The sequence below is a fragment of the Tyto alba genome, unplaced genomic scaffold, assembly GCF_018691265.1.
Source record: "Tyto alba isolate M040663 unplaced genomic scaffold, T.alba_DEE_v4.0 Super-Scaffold_27, whole genome shotgun sequence".
Taxonomy (NCBI): Eukaryota; Metazoa; Chordata; class Aves; order Strigiformes; family Tytonidae; genus Tyto; species Tyto alba.
The window spans coordinates 6,091,243-6,107,013 of NW_024881301.1; positions in this window are offsets into that span (position 1 = coordinate 6,091,243).

A 15,771-nucleotide genomic window follows, 5' to 3' on the forward strand; every position below is an offset into this window, starting at 1 on the left:
CTTTTATTTTGCCAAATTCCAGGGATAGAAATGTGCCATCACAGTTTTCCCAGCCAGTTCTATTCCCTGGTGGTGTGTTTCTGATCTTTCAAAAGCAATGTGAGATAAGTCCTGAAAGCTATTGCTCAGGATGGAACCATTGATAAACATGGTAGTTTGTGTAGAAGAGGTGATCTGAGGATACTGTAAGCCTGAAAATCCAAAATACCCCGTCCATTCTAGTGCTGCACTCAGTACACAGAACTAAATTATGGGTGCACACACCATCATTTCTAAATACAGTATTCCTAACGGGTTGATGCTCCTGACATTTCTGCCTGTAAGCATTGTTGACATGACCAGTCTGCAGCAGTCTGTAGCAGCAGAGGATTTTTGGCCTGTCTTCAGTTCACAAACCTTTTGTTATATGCCACTTGTCACTAGAGTTCAATTAATTTAGTCTGCTGTTAATAATGTGTGATTTGTTTTTCCTTCTGTTTCACTGGTAGGTGGAGTGTCTAGTACAGAAGGGTTACTTTCATCTCTGTCCCATAACTTTATAGCTGCTCATTTTAGAAAAGAGTGGGGATGTGTTAAACTAACCATGGTGCCAGCTTTTAGAGAGCTGTAGATTGGCTCAGATTTTTTTTTTTTTTTGCAAGACGAGATCCATCACAAGCCTCTCTCTAAAGAAATTTTTAAGCATGAAAATTAGCAGCAACACTGTTTAGCCCGTAGCCAGAAGAAGCTTACACTTTCACAATTCTAATTTAATTTTGCCCCAACATGCTTATCCTTGTCTGGCTTTCTCAATAAATTCCTATCTGCTTCAAGTATGTACATTTTTCTTCAGTGATGGACACAGGTTATCTTAGCCAATGAAAATGTTTCTAAAAAGAGTACAGAACAGTGCTGCTATTGAGATGGATATTTATTACTGGTGGAAGTGGCTTGGGTAGAATAAGAATCTGCCCGAATTTTCACACAGGTACTTTCATTGCAAGTATTTAATCCTGAACCTACCTTCAGCCATATAGGAAGTCCTGCTGGAGTCTGGCTCATTTAAGATATATGTTTCCCACTCAAACTTGCAGAATATCATAGATTTCTCTTATGCTGCTTTTTTTCATTTCCCCTTTATGTGAAAATTCTGAATCAGTTTCTGTTTCCTTCTGTCCCTCTATCCTGCCCATAGCTCCCTTCTTTAGATTTCTCTATAACTGACAGCCTTCCCATTGACCTCAGATGCATACCTCTTTTTGTCATTGTTGGCTTTGAAAAAAATCTGAGTCTGCTGTTATCTAGTTACCTCACCTCAGATTAGCTATTATGTTGAAAGCCATCCTGAAGAAGTGTTTAATTGACCTCAACTTCTGTAAGTAAAGAAGCCTAAAAGGTTTTACAACTACACACACGCACGCCATCTCTAGAGTAAGAGAGAAAGAAATGTAGAGCAGTTTAACTGACGTTTCATAGTTACCTAAGCAAACAAACAAATGCTTGAGCCTACTGAAAGGATTTCTACTGAGGTTTCCAAAGTCAAATACTTCAAAGAAAGTCATCAGACTGGATGGCAATCCAGAAAACCTCTGTATACGTGTTATGTCACAGTCCTCAAATGCCTGGTGATACATGTAATATATAAACTATAATCCAAGGACGCTGCTCTGCTCAATGAATGGGTGGACTATGTTCAGGGAATTAGGCAGAAACGGTTACTGAAAACAGCTCTTATCTGTAAGATGCCTGCTGATGTATGGCAGAAAGTGGCATCTCTTGAGGGAGGACAGGACTGCAACAACATGCTTGTGTAGCTTTCAGTGCTCTCTTGGAGAGGCAGCATCTACCAGATGGTCTGGAGTGATGAGGAGCAAATCACACCAAACTTATCACAACTGTCCAAAATCCAGAGCCCAAACTCTGTGCAGTCAGTGGGGAGTGGTGGTGATGGACAGCCCCAAAGCCAGATGTCTGAATTTATGAATAATTCTTTGTGGGATCGTTTTGGAGGACAGTGGCCACGTTGGACAAGAGCAGGACTTTGGCTAAATCGCAAAGGGGACGTGAAAAGAGGAAGAAGAACTGAGGGTGCTGCACAGCTGGTGAATGACGAGAACATTTTGACCTTCGTCGGCCAGAAGCCTTGGGAGTAGCAAGCAGGAATGTAGAAAAACAAGATAAGGATGCTGAGATCTGCCTGAAGAAAACATGCCAGGCTACAGTTGATGGGAAACATCTGGTCATTTCTTAAACAGTGGAAAGTTTTCTACCTTGAGCTAAAAGTGTATAGAACATTGTGTTTGTGCTTGAAAGATTTAATTAACCAATAGGCTTTAGGATAGCTGTAACTAACTTGTAGCTAATGACTTGTCAGGTGTATTATGGGCAGGGGATAATAACCAATCAAATGTTAGTCTTAGGCATCTGAACAGTTTGTGAAGTATGCAGGTAACCAATCAAGCCTTCTGTTTATGTGTGATCAGTTGCTAGGAAGATTTATAAACTCACTTGTATTGGCAGTAAAGGGATTTTGATTTCTGACTCTTATAGAGTTGCAGGAGTCCGTGATTCTCCTCAATTTTTGTTATGTGTTTCTCACTTCCTGTATGCACAAATTTAGCTTCTGACACTATTCCTGGTCCCAACTAATAACTTTTGAGAGTTGTTGTCTGAATATATAATGTGCTACATAAAGCTAAATCCCATGAATAATCAGACTTACACATTTAAAACGTAACTTCAAATTAGTGGAGAAAAGTCCACATCAGAACAATTCCACATCCACCACCTTACCTCTCCTGGAGGTTGCAGAGATTAAAGCATTGCTACTTGCCTGTGATAGAAGTGAGCTCCACAGAAAAGCCTGTGCTGAAATAGCCACATCTCTAATCAGAAGAACTGAATAGCATGCAGTAAATGAGTCATAAAACCACTTACTCCACAATAGTTTCATTTGTTACAAGAGAGACCATGCAGCAAGAGTGTGTGGCAGCACCAGTGTTCATAAACTAAGTGAACCACAGGCAGGAGGCCTTCTGGTAGGTTTGTGGTCTTACAAGAAGGGACGCAGAGCAGAGGGAGACTCTTCCAGTAGTGGCAAATGCCTTTGCCCAGCATTCATTTACTGTGAAGGTGGTGATGGCAGTATTCACAGGACATTATGGTCTGGGTGGGTTCATAACTAGATGAATAAAAAGCTGGTTGGATGATGCGTCACACAAGGTAGGGTCCAATAGATTTGCTCTACAGGTGTACCTGTAACTATTAGAGTACTTCAGGGATCTATCCTCGGGTCCATCCTTATCTTTATCAATGTACTAGAGGAGATGATGGAATATGCTCTTGTCCAGTTTCCAGATCATACCAGATTGGAAGGGACTAGTTAATACACTTGAGGGCAGAGCTGCCATCTACAGGGACCTAAATAGTCTGAGAGGAATCTTATGGAATTCATCAAGGACAAATGCAAAGCTCTGCACCTGTGAAGGAAAAACCCTATGCAACCTCATAGCCCGGGGACCAACAGCCTGGAGAGCATCCCTGCAGGAAAGGACCTTGGGAGCCCTTGGGAACAGCAGGATGAGCATGAGCCAGCAGTGTGAACTGGCAGCAAAGAAGACCAAAAGTATTCTGGGTTGTATTAACCAGATCATAGGCAGTAAATCCAGGGAAGTGATTCTCAACTCAACCAACACCCATTACACTACATTTAGAGTACTGTGTCCTTTTCTGCCCCCCTGCCCAGTACAAAGAAAGACATAGATAAAGTAGAAGAAGATCAGCAGAAGGTCACCAGGACAGTTGGGTCTTGAGCACTTGCCCTGTGAGGACAAGCTGAGGGACCAAGACTGGCTCAGCCTGCAGAAGAGGCAGTTTCGGGAACACTTAACAGCAGTCCCCCAGCACCCATGGGGAGGTCACGAAAGACCCAATGCCAGGCTCTTCACAGCATGATGGGAAGACAAGAGCTGATGGGGATAAGTGGAATCAGGAGAGGTTGAGACTGGATTTAAGAAAATTTTTTTTTACAAAGAGGATAACCAGGTAATAGAACAGGTTGCCCAGAGAGGTTGTGACCAATCACATCTTGTCTTCCAGCTGACCCTGCTTTCAATCGGCTGGGACACCTGACTTATTCCATTGACTTATGACATGATGTAAGGGATGCTGAGTATGAAGTGGCATTGAATTGCATGTACATAAGTATTGTTTGTAACCTCATTGAATAATGAGGTTAAACCAAAATACTTCTTATTCACTTCTTATTCAGAATAGCTTCTTATTCACTGAGAACCATCAGTGTTCTGCTCTAGAGAAGGCCTGGGTCCTATGCAAAGATACAGCATGCATCTATGTAATTACTGGGTAATAGTGAATATTATCAAAACAACAACATTTTGATTTCACAGGCAGTCTGAATTCCATTGCTTCCTGACTTTGAGAAGCTTACCTTTCAGTCTTAATGTCTTTTTAACACAGTTTTCATGTAATACTCTATAAAAAACACAAGAGGTTTTACACTGAAAATGTGTTTAGATGTTTGTTTTATCATTGTGCAAAAGGTTCCTCTCCTTGACAGATTGCCGTACAGATATGACTTGCTTTCTTTGCACTTAATCATGCATGAAGCATAAACAGGGTGAAGGGTGTTTCATTTCAAAGTCTATGAATGGTAATCTTGCTGGCTGCTATGCTGGCCAAGTACATAAGGATGCTATGCAGTCTGTTGGTTCAAGTGGCAGGCTTGTAAGTCCCAGGAGATAAATGCCCATATTTTTTTTCCCTCATGTTGGTTTCTGCCAACTGGACCTGTGTCAGACTGTTTTTGGACAGATCAACAGATCTATGTGTCTGTATTCATACTCACATCAATTGTCTTTTCTATTATGAGCTAAGTCCCAAAATCCCTGTCTACGCAAAACTTTCGTTGACATCATTGGGAGCTCTTGGGGCAGCAGGATTTGATAAAACAGTGTCTGTTAAAAAGAGGGAACATTTCAATAAAACATAAAATACAGCTCTATATTTAAACACAGAAGGTCTGTCAGAACACTAGTAAGAAATTTACCTGGCCTATTTCTTTTTCTATACTTCTGCAAAGTCTCTGCTGCTGGTAACCTCTGCTCATCTTGGTGAAATGTGTGCATGGAACTGGTGTAATACATTCCTCTGGCTAAGAAGGTAGATACACAGTAAGGCTGTGAATGTGACATTTCATATAACTACTTCTTCATACAGTAAATAAGGGTTATTTGTGTGTGTGTGTATACATACATGTATAATTGAGGAGGAAGAAAATTTTGACTTATAAAAGGGGAAGTAAAAGGATGAAGATGAAAATGCAACCAATTTTCTAGTGTGCAGTATGCTCCTGTCTTGCAAGATAGGTATACATCTGCTAAACTGAAACTACTGCATCTTTACTGCCATTACTGTTTCTTCATCTGTTACCACAGAGCAACAGCATTGACAGGAGTGAGGTTTGCAGAGATGATTACTATAAATTATTCTCCTCTTTGGTCTCAGTGTCCTACCAAAAATAATGTACACCAGAAAATATTATTTGTGTCATGTCCATTCATCTATCCTCTTACTTCACCATACCAGAAAGATCCACCTATCATAATTAAATCTTTTTGGTTTTGAAAAGATTTTTAATAATGAAAACATTAGACTTTTGCCACTGCTGCCACTGGCATTGGACAGAAATGTTGACAGGGATCCAACCCATACTTGGGGGATCTAAAGCAATAGAATATGTCTCATACAACTGGTGTCAGATGTCACAGAACCATTGTCACTGAAATTGTTCATATTCTGGTTAAAATGACACCTAAAAATAATATAAAGAAGACTTTTTCTATTTGCTTGTTTGTTTTCAATTGTTAAGATTTTCAAAACCATAGGATCACAAGAATTGCAGTAGGTCCTTCTTATCTAGTATCTGCTTTCTCACAAGGTCAGAAGAAGGAATAAAGTTGGAATTTAAGAACTGACATGCATTTTTCTAATCTAATTGTTAATGATGGAAGATTTCCCTCATCAGTAGAGAAGGATGATGCAGTAGTTGTTCAGTAGCATTAATAATCATCCCCTCTCACTTTAGACTGCGTTTTAAATATGACATGTACTTTTGACAACTGGGACCAGTGGTTGAGGAGGTGTAAGTGTTGCAATGATACGACCGTACACTTTACTTGTTTAAGACATACGCATGTGTAGCAACTACCATCTTAACTGCTAGGAGGAAGTGAACCAGCAATTTCCAGCCCTAAAAATATGATTCTCTGTAGCTTGAACAGAAGGACTGCATTTGGGAGCTAAAGAATGTAACAGCCATATAAACTAGGGATGAAGAGAAGATCAGGAATTAAAATTCCAGTATATGACAGGTAACATATAGACACTTTAGTAATTCTGCTTAGAATACAGGAATTCAATTATGTTTTAGTAACATTATTTTTAAGACACATACAATTTATTATAAAACATTGTAGCTGAATATCAAATTATGTTTCAGAACTTAAACATTTTCCTGACTTGTTCTGAACACAAGACACATTATTTATTGGGTTTGCTCAGAAGTATAGATATTTTACTCCTTATCCCTATTGAACAGCATGTCTCATTTAGTACTTAAAGAGACTACGTGCATGCAAAATTGGTAACTACAACTGGGTTCATAAGCTGCTCAGAATGCAAAGATACTAATTTTTCATGTTCAAATGCCAACTGGAACCCAAAAAGATGCATTTTATGTATGACAGATGCATGCACTCAGATTTTACAGATATACCTAAGGTCTCATGCTTTCAATAATTTGGCATCTCTTCTGCAGTAGATACAAAACAGAACAAAGGATCAGAGGTATCAAATACTGCAGGGCACTGAAATACCATTGTGTAGTTTCCAGTGCTGTAAATACTGTTAAGGTAAATGTATATCTTGTAAAAAATTGTTTGCCTTGACATGAGTTCAGTTGACACAGCCACTTTACTTGAAAGATATGACTTAAATACAAAACTATTTCTTCTGATAATTCTTTTAATAATTTTTAAATGTTCTTGGACTGCTAGATATTTTACAGAGCTACAATATCAATAACACAATCTTCTATAATGTCTGAGAAAGTAAGTTTTTTGGTATTAAACCCAAGAACGCCTTTAGAGCTTCACTGTAAGATCATTCTATTGTTACTGTTTCTAGCTGTTTGTTTCTACATCATTGGGGATGTATGTCAAAGGAATACATGAAAAACACTTCTGACTACAGGTAGTCTTTCTGGTTTTCTTCAGCAATAGGAAAGCTCAGGCAAATCCCAGGTAGTGCAGTAGTCCCAGCACTACCCTGGAGTCCCTAGGGTAGGGCAGGTTGCACCACGATCCCACCCCATTAGATAGTCCCCTCCTGACAAGTTCAGTCACTCCAAACTTTAAGATCTCATGACGAAACGAGATCATTTCTGAGCTGAGCAGATGGGTGAAAGAGCCTGTGAATAATGCTTCATTGGTGTATTTTGCTTTATAAAGCTTTACAGTTCCTCAGTCTTCAAAGAAACAGAGCTGAATGAAAGCAAGGCAGACACACCTTGACAGTAAATATCTCTGGCTCCTCTTCCTACACTTAATGGCAAGGGTAGGGATGGACTGGGGAAGCCCAGTCTGAACAGAGGTGGAAAAGTTTGAAAGGTCTCTTATTTTGTATTCTCCACCAGACAAAGTCATAGTAACATTTGTACCCTCCTAATCAGGTGACTTATTTTGGTGAATTCTCCCTAACCAAATGGACCAAGAAAGCCTTAATGTTCTCGTACTGTAAGCCAAAGTACTTTGCAACGCTGTGCTGAGCAGAGCTGCATGGAGAACATTTTATTCCTTAGAGCTATTGCTTCATGTTCTCTGCAACTCAGGTGAGTGGCAGCGTTTTAGTGCATTAATCCCATTTTCTAGCTCTCCTTTGTTCTCTTTTTCAAACAGAAACATGGATTGTTGGATCAATCTAGTTCATAGTTATGTCACTCCAGAGCCTTGGTGTGGATGTTAAATTCTGCATACTCCATCTGGCACTACTCACACATACTGCCCAAGAATAAATGAGTCTTAAATGTGGTGTTTTCTCTTCACTCCAGGACTTCCAGGGGAAGGATTTTTCTGACTGACAGAATAAAGGTCAGAAGTAGTGTGAAAATATGGCAGGCTCTAAATGTGGGACTCAATCTGGGCCAGAAGTATAAAATTCACTCTATTCACTTCTATTTTACATCATGAGTTGAACTTGCAGATTGCAGTTCCCTCATTACTTTAGGTCACTTGTTAAAGGTACTTTAAAAGCAAAGTAAAAAAGCTACTGGGTTTATTGGCAAATTTGCTGTGCAAACCCCTCTGTTGTGCTAGGGGTCAAGCCAGATGAATGCAATGGTTCTTTTTGGCTCCAAAATCAATAACTCTTTGGAATTACTGCAAAGACTTGGTGTACTACTGCCAATTCTTCAAAAGAAAAAATCTATTTTCTGTGTCCTTATACTCACCCTGTCCACTTTGAAATTATACCGCTCATTGACAGAATTAATAGTTCAGCTTCCAATTTAATTGATGCAGCACTTTTTCAGTGTAGAAAATACAATTCTTTGTAGTAACTGATTTGTTACAAGTAAATAAAGGGTAATTATGTAGCCTGCTATTCATTATATTACACAATCCATTTAAGCTTCTGCTCTACAGATGTTTAAGTCTATACAGATGCTTGGCAGCAGACTGAGGGCATATTTACTACATATCGGCAGAGAGCAGGGACCAAAGTCCCTCAATCTGCAAAATGTGGTGAGAGATCATACAGATTATCTAGCGGCTGTCCAGCATTGCATAGATACTTTGTCATGGAGTTGCATACAAGGTACTTAGTCCTACTTGTGAAGGCATTAATTAGCTGAAGGAGAGCATCCTACAGATGCAGCTAGTCTTGCTTTCAGATGCAAACTGTGTGCCTGCAGCTTCTTTGTGTGCCTCAGCATTACAGTCCCCTCCAGTTCCAATTTAGAGGCTAGTCCTTTTGTTAAACAAGCGTCAACTGTTTGAAGGGCAGATTTAGAAAAGGAAGCAACAAATGTAAAAGAAAATTCGTATTGTTGAAAGTTTAGCTTTGTCTGTGTTAAAAGCAAGGCTATGTACAGTGAACTGTGAAAATATGGCAAGCAATGACAATGTCTCCACTGATAATATCTCCAGGAAATAAAACCCTGCAGAGATCTCAACTTGCTGTCAAAAACAGCCCAGACGTTATACACACGGCTCATACAGCTAAGAACCTGGAACTAGAGTGTGCTGAAGTGCTAAACTGGCTTTTGACAGCACTAGCCTCTAGCAGGACTGAGATGATGGGAGCTGAAAAAGCAGAGCACCTGATATTCCTCCTCATACCTCTCAAAAAAATGGGAGGGGAGGAGGAGGAGATCTACTGCCATTTCTGAAAGCTTAGCAAGATTGTGACCAGAAAGAACTACTGCTGTCCATTTCACTAGTAGATATTGTTCCCCTTGTTTAGAAAGTCAGCTAGTTTTAAATGTGAGGCTATTTTCCCCCATTTGAAAAATATGTTCAGTACATTTCAGGTAGTTTTTTATTTATTTCTGTGAATGCTAACTGAGCTCCAGTTGCTGTCCATATGCAGCTTGGTCCAAATCATAAGAAAGGAACTACTACCTGGATAATAAGCAATGAGATGGTTTCACAGTTTATAATATGATAGAAATACTGAAGACAGAGAATAAGAATAAATACTATTTATTGTTTCATTGTTTGAAACAGGAGGGTTTGACTTGTGATCCACGGGTTTTGTGCAGCCTGCCAAGACAGCTCCTCTGGCTCACAGCCCATTCCACACCACGGTCTTCCCTAGCGATTTCTGGGGAGCAACCTGCGAGGCAGCTGAGATGCTCCGCTGGCAGAAGCCTTGTCCAAGCTCCTCTCTTTCCTAGGGATGCTGCCACCAGGTGTGTGCACATCCAGGTGTGTGGCAGGGTGGGGACCAGAGGAACTCGCAGAGATCCTCTACTGCCCATGCACTGTAAGTGTGGTCACGTATTAATGGGCCAGCCTTCCTCTGACGCTAGAAGGGCAGCTGAGGCTTGCTGTATATAACTTGCTTAAACAACTGTGAGTAGATTACAGTGTGAGGTAGCAAAAGGAATCAACATTTCCTTTGGAAAAAGGCTTATGTAAAACGCGATAAAAATCAGCTCTTTAAACTATGTTTTTCAGCTTGCTGATTTGATTATATTTAAATATCTTTTTTTAACCAATGCACAAGCAAATAACTATGTCAGTATTCAGAAGTCATCTGTACCCTCATGTTTAGGTCAGCCAATCAGTCCATTCCCAAGCAGAGAACCAATTAATTCAAAATTGTTGTTTTCCCTTAGAGGGGTGTGTGTGTGTGTGTGTGTATGTGAGAGAGAGAGAGAGAGAAAGTGGCTCATTAGGTGGTTGTGTTACTTTTAGCATATCTGAATGAAAATTTAGATTCTTGTGTCCGAAGTGCCAACCATGAAGTGGAATGAGACATGTAGATTAGAAGGAATCAAGACAAGGAAGAAAGAATATTGCTTTTTCAGAGGTCCAAATTGCAAGCCAGGTCATGGTGGAAAGCTGCTTGTCTGCACTGTTTGTTTCATAACCTTCATCTATCAAAGTTTTTCGAGGAAAACTGGCAGATTACTTGAGCTGTTCTAATATTTTGGACTTCTCAGTTTTTATTCATGTCAAGCTGTTTTTTCTCCCTGTCCTGGGTTGAGTGAGTGGTGGAGTTTTTTTGGTGGCAGGGGAGGGGGCTATCGGGGTGGCCCCCTGTGAGAAGCTTCTCGAAGCTCCCCCAGCTCCACATCAGCTCCACTTCTGTTTGGGAAATTGAGCCAATCAGCTGCGCCTCTGCGATAACGTATTTAAGAAGGGACGTGGTGACGGGCAGTCGGACTTGTGAGGAGGAGTTGCTGCAGCTGCATGAACACCAAGGTCAGTGGAGGGACAGAGGAAGAAAGGAGGGGGGAGGTGTGCCAGAGCAGAGACCCCCCTGTATCCTGTGGTGAGACGGCAGGGCGGCCCCCCCCTGCCACCCATGAAGATCTACGGTGGAGCAGACATTGATTTGTGGCCTGTGGCTCCTGCTCGGATAATCAAGGTTCTGTGCCCAAAGAAGGCTGGGGTCTCATGGGAAAAGGTAGCCCCGCTGCTGTAATTCAGTGCTGGGAGGATTGCAGCATGCGGGGGAGTCCCACGCCAGAGCAGCTCGGGAAGGGCTGCAGCCGTGGGAGAGAATCCAGTCGGAGGAAGTTAGTGACCCATGACGGAGCAGTGTGGGGAACGCTGCGGCCCATGGGAGGAATTCAAGTCGGAGAAAGTTTGTAGAGGACTGTCTCCTGTGAGAGGGGGACCATGATGGAGCAGGAGGAACAAGTTTCGGACACTCCCCTCACCGAAGATGAAGGAAGTGGCAGCACTGACTGCACCCCCCATTCCCTGCCCCTGCGCCACTGGGGGAGGAGGTAGAGATATCGGGAGCAGAGCTGAGCCCGGGAAGAAGGGAGGGGTGGGGGGAAGGTGTTCTCAAGATGTGGCAATGCTTCTCACTGTCCTACTCTGTTATGTGTTGTTAGTGTCTGTAATAAATGTATGTTCTTTTTTTTCTTCCCCTAACGAGTCTGCCTTCTGCTCGTGATCATAAAAGGGGGATTTTTCCCCATCCCAGTCCTATCTCGAACCCCAAGCCTGGCTCTCTGTCCCTTCTCATTGCCGGAGGGGAAGGGAGAGCGAGCTGCTGCATTGTGGTTGGCTGCCAACCAGGCCTAAACCACGACACTCCCTATTAAGAAAGTTTTCTATATTTCAAGAACATTGAAGTAGTATGACTATATTGATAGCACTTCTTATGTGATAGACAATACAGTGGTTCCATGGGTAAAGACAATTTTTTGGATTTTAGTAGACCCCAAATGGCCTTTATTCTGTATAAGGCTAACAACAAATTTTTGATAAACCTTACTTGCTGAGGGAGAAATTTTTAAAAAACAGTTTGATATATAAGAACAAAAATATAATACTAAATATATCTAGTTTCTCATTATAATTGCATAAAAGCTTCTGTTACAATATATGATAGGGGCCATAGCTGTAAGTTAGTTAGGCTGGCTTCAGAATCATGGCTTTATATCCTTATATTTCCTTCAGCATATAAAAATAGGCTTTCGTGCCAAGGGAAGGGGAAATGCCTCTGTCAGTTTGGTAGAAGCAGCAGCCAGTTGCTGATGAGGTGGAACAGTGATCTGCAACTGTAGAAATGTTTCTATTCCCTAGTATCAAGCCAGCGCCAAATGAGGGAATTTGCTAGAAAAATAACATTAAGTATTCACTGAATATTGATGAGTTGGGGCTGGGTTTTACTAAATTGTTGATAATTTTCAGCAAACTTTGTAGATTTTCATTATATTGTGGAGAAGGTAGTTTAGTTGTTTGTTGGCCCTGTCATTAAAATAATCTTCATGATATATACAAGATATATAGCTCCTGCTAACTCTGATTTCTTAAAGTTCAGGAGCCTCTCTTCCTTCTTCAAAAGATGTGCAAATGCTTCATTACACCCCTCAGATTGAGGGTTGTTGTGAGAGGGTTAACAAGGGAGACTTTAGAGCATGTGCCATGCTGCTCCTGGCTTCCTGGAGTTTTTAAGCTTGCAGTACTTCCCTGATCTAAAACCTCCATCCTGTAGACAGGCAGCATAAGCACTGGTCTTGTGATCAGGAAAGCTAACCTCTCCCAGGGTTGTCTAGATCCATGTCTTGTGGTCCTTCCGCGCCTGCTCGTATCTCATCTGTCTTCTCTTCCATTTAGTTGAAATGTAACTGAAACAAAACCAGTTTGCCTCAGAGTACTCCTTCTGTGTCAGGAAGTCCCTTTAGGCTTCTGCTGGACCAAGGGATAGCTGGTTTCTCTAGCACATACTAACTTTCACAACCCAACATTTGATGCGAGGTCTGAGCCACAGAGGGGAGGAATTCAGTAATACTGAGAGCTACAGCAGTGCCTGCTTCAGGTTTATAGGCATCATGTGCTGTGTTCCCTGAAACTGTTTGATGGGTTTTGCTATTGTCAACTTAAAGGTGAATCACCAAAAGGGTGTATATGCTGTCTAACTAATTGCATTGCTCCATTTTTCTTTCCAAACTCTTTAGCAAGTTTTGCTGAGATAGTTGAGTTTTTACATTCTGATGAAAAAAGTCTTGGTGTCCCCCCCACAGTGAAAAGAGGTAAAGATTTCCTCCGTGAGGTAGGGAATGGTTATCTAAGAAGGTTGCAAAGACACATATAATAGTTGAAAAGTGATAAAGACTTGATCAGAAATTTCAGCTGAGGGCTTAAGATGTAAGTCTCAGAAATAATTTGACAGAATCAGTGCTGCTGTGAACAAATCCACAAGCATAAGACACATGGAAAAAGGACTTAAGATCATGGATAATGTCAACATATGGGCAGAGGAAAAGTAAAGGGATCTAATTTATCTATTAAATTTATATATATTTAGACACAGACTTTTCATTTCTGATTTCAGACAGACATGAATGTTGATAGTTCCTGACTTAGGTTTTTGCTGTGCAATTTTTTTGGTTGTTTGTATTGATCATAAGTCACGAATACTACAAGGATTATACCATTCAGTTACCATTATTCTGACCCCATACTATCTACAGCATCCTGATTTTTTTTTATGCCCAATTTGACACTTATTTCATAGACATTTTTTAATATGTAATTTCAACTTCTCACTACAAACACAGAAAAGATATCAAGTGAGTTATGGATTGTTCAGTGGATGACTTGACATTGTGATATTTCAAGAACATCAAGCTATTAATTTTTTTTTTTTTAAGAATGAGAAAAAAAATCAGTATTCAGTACTACAGAACTTAAGTATAATACCTGAACTAAATGCAGGGATTTGCAATCAGGCAACCACTAAGCAATAGGAGTACTTTCCATATAGAAACATTTGCCTAATTTTTTCAAGCCAAATAATAGAATCGCAGATGGAATCACTGTCTGAGGTGTTTAGAGCAATGAGGTCATCTTTTGGGGGCATGACATAGCTGGAATTAAATGTAGTGGAGTGAATAGAAGGGTTGGCACATCCTGTCTCGTTTTCACAGCAGAGGCCATTAGAGAGTGAGAGTATGGAACTTGATTCTTCTTTTTCTCGTAATCCAAAGTAGCAGATCCAAGAATAACTTCTCAGCTGAAACTGTAAGTATACATGGTGTTTACTAGCTCATGACCATGCCAAAGGAGATTGTGATTAGGAACAAAGGGCAGAGTTCCTGTGTCATGTTGCTCTACTGCCCAGCCCCATTGCAGGACCTGGGGATGTTTCCATGGCAGTTGAGGTCTGGAGGACAAGGGATAAGTTGCTGCCTTGGAAGGCAGAGAGAGCAACTTGTCATCTGTGGTGAGAGAGGCAGCACCAGGACTGCTCATGGATACTCATCACAATCCACATGTGTAGCAGATGGAGTTAAAACAAGAGCAAACCTCTCACATGCCTTGTGTGGGCATGTGTCATCTTTCAGTAGTCACTGGGGAAGGAAGAGAGGGCAGCTGTAGGAGAGCTCCATCATCAATCTCATCATCTGTCTGTGTTTACAGGTTTTTATCTATTAGAGGATGAAGTTTATGGTGGATATAAAACCCCACCCAGAGCTAAAAGACAGAGCATTTACAGTAGGCTGTAAGCTGTTTGTGGAACAGCGCACCACACATACAAATGGTTACTCAAAATTTAAATTCTCTTCCCAGCTGTGTCTGTTTGTTGTGGAAAGAATGTACAATTTTAGATGACTATGCTCTGATCTTTTTAGAAAAAGGGGCATTATGTAAGTAGGACATGTCATAAACAGTCCTTACTTCCAACACTTGCTAAAAAAATACAAATATTGACAAGTATATGAACAACTTCAAAAATTAAACTTAGATTATGAAGGCCTTAGAATGAAATAAGCAACAGCTTTTCAAAAGCCATATGATGGAATAATTCTCTCAAATGTGTTATCCAGTCATCTGGACATACTGCTAAGTATAAAATACAGCACAATTACAGATCTTTATCTCTCAAATCAACATCATTCCCTTTAGGATTTCCCCCCCCCATTTATATAACAACATAATTATTTTGCCTATATTAACATTTCTTGCTGAATATTATTTTCTCACACTGCAACTATTTAAAGTCTCATGGTGAGATTTAATCTCCTCTTTAAAATAATTCAGGGAAGGATAAAAATTACTATTAAATAAGTTTGTAAGTCTGTTTTAATTTGCTTCTGAGGCATAAACAAAAAGCGGTTTAGCAAAAAACATGATCTAAAAGTTGAACTTACCTAGGAGAGGAAGATACTTTAAATAGAAGAGGAAATACCATTCTGAATTCAGCACGTTCCTGAAACCTCAAACTAAGGAAACCACATTTCCTGAATTTTCTTTAATATTTGATCCCTTTTATTCAGAAATATTACTTCTTTCTAAAAATGTGAAGGAATAAAAAGAATCAGTAGGGAAGACATTGACACCCTAACTAAGAAGTGAAAAAATGTTTTCACAAAGTTGATTCTGCACTTTTTTTGTGATCAATTTTCAAATTTCCAGAACATTTGTAGGTGGGAACATGCAACAGCTTCCCCGGATATTTTATTTTCTGTAGTGATGTTATATTGCGAGCAGGCAACCTTTTCTATTAATCATGAAAGTCTTTGTGAAT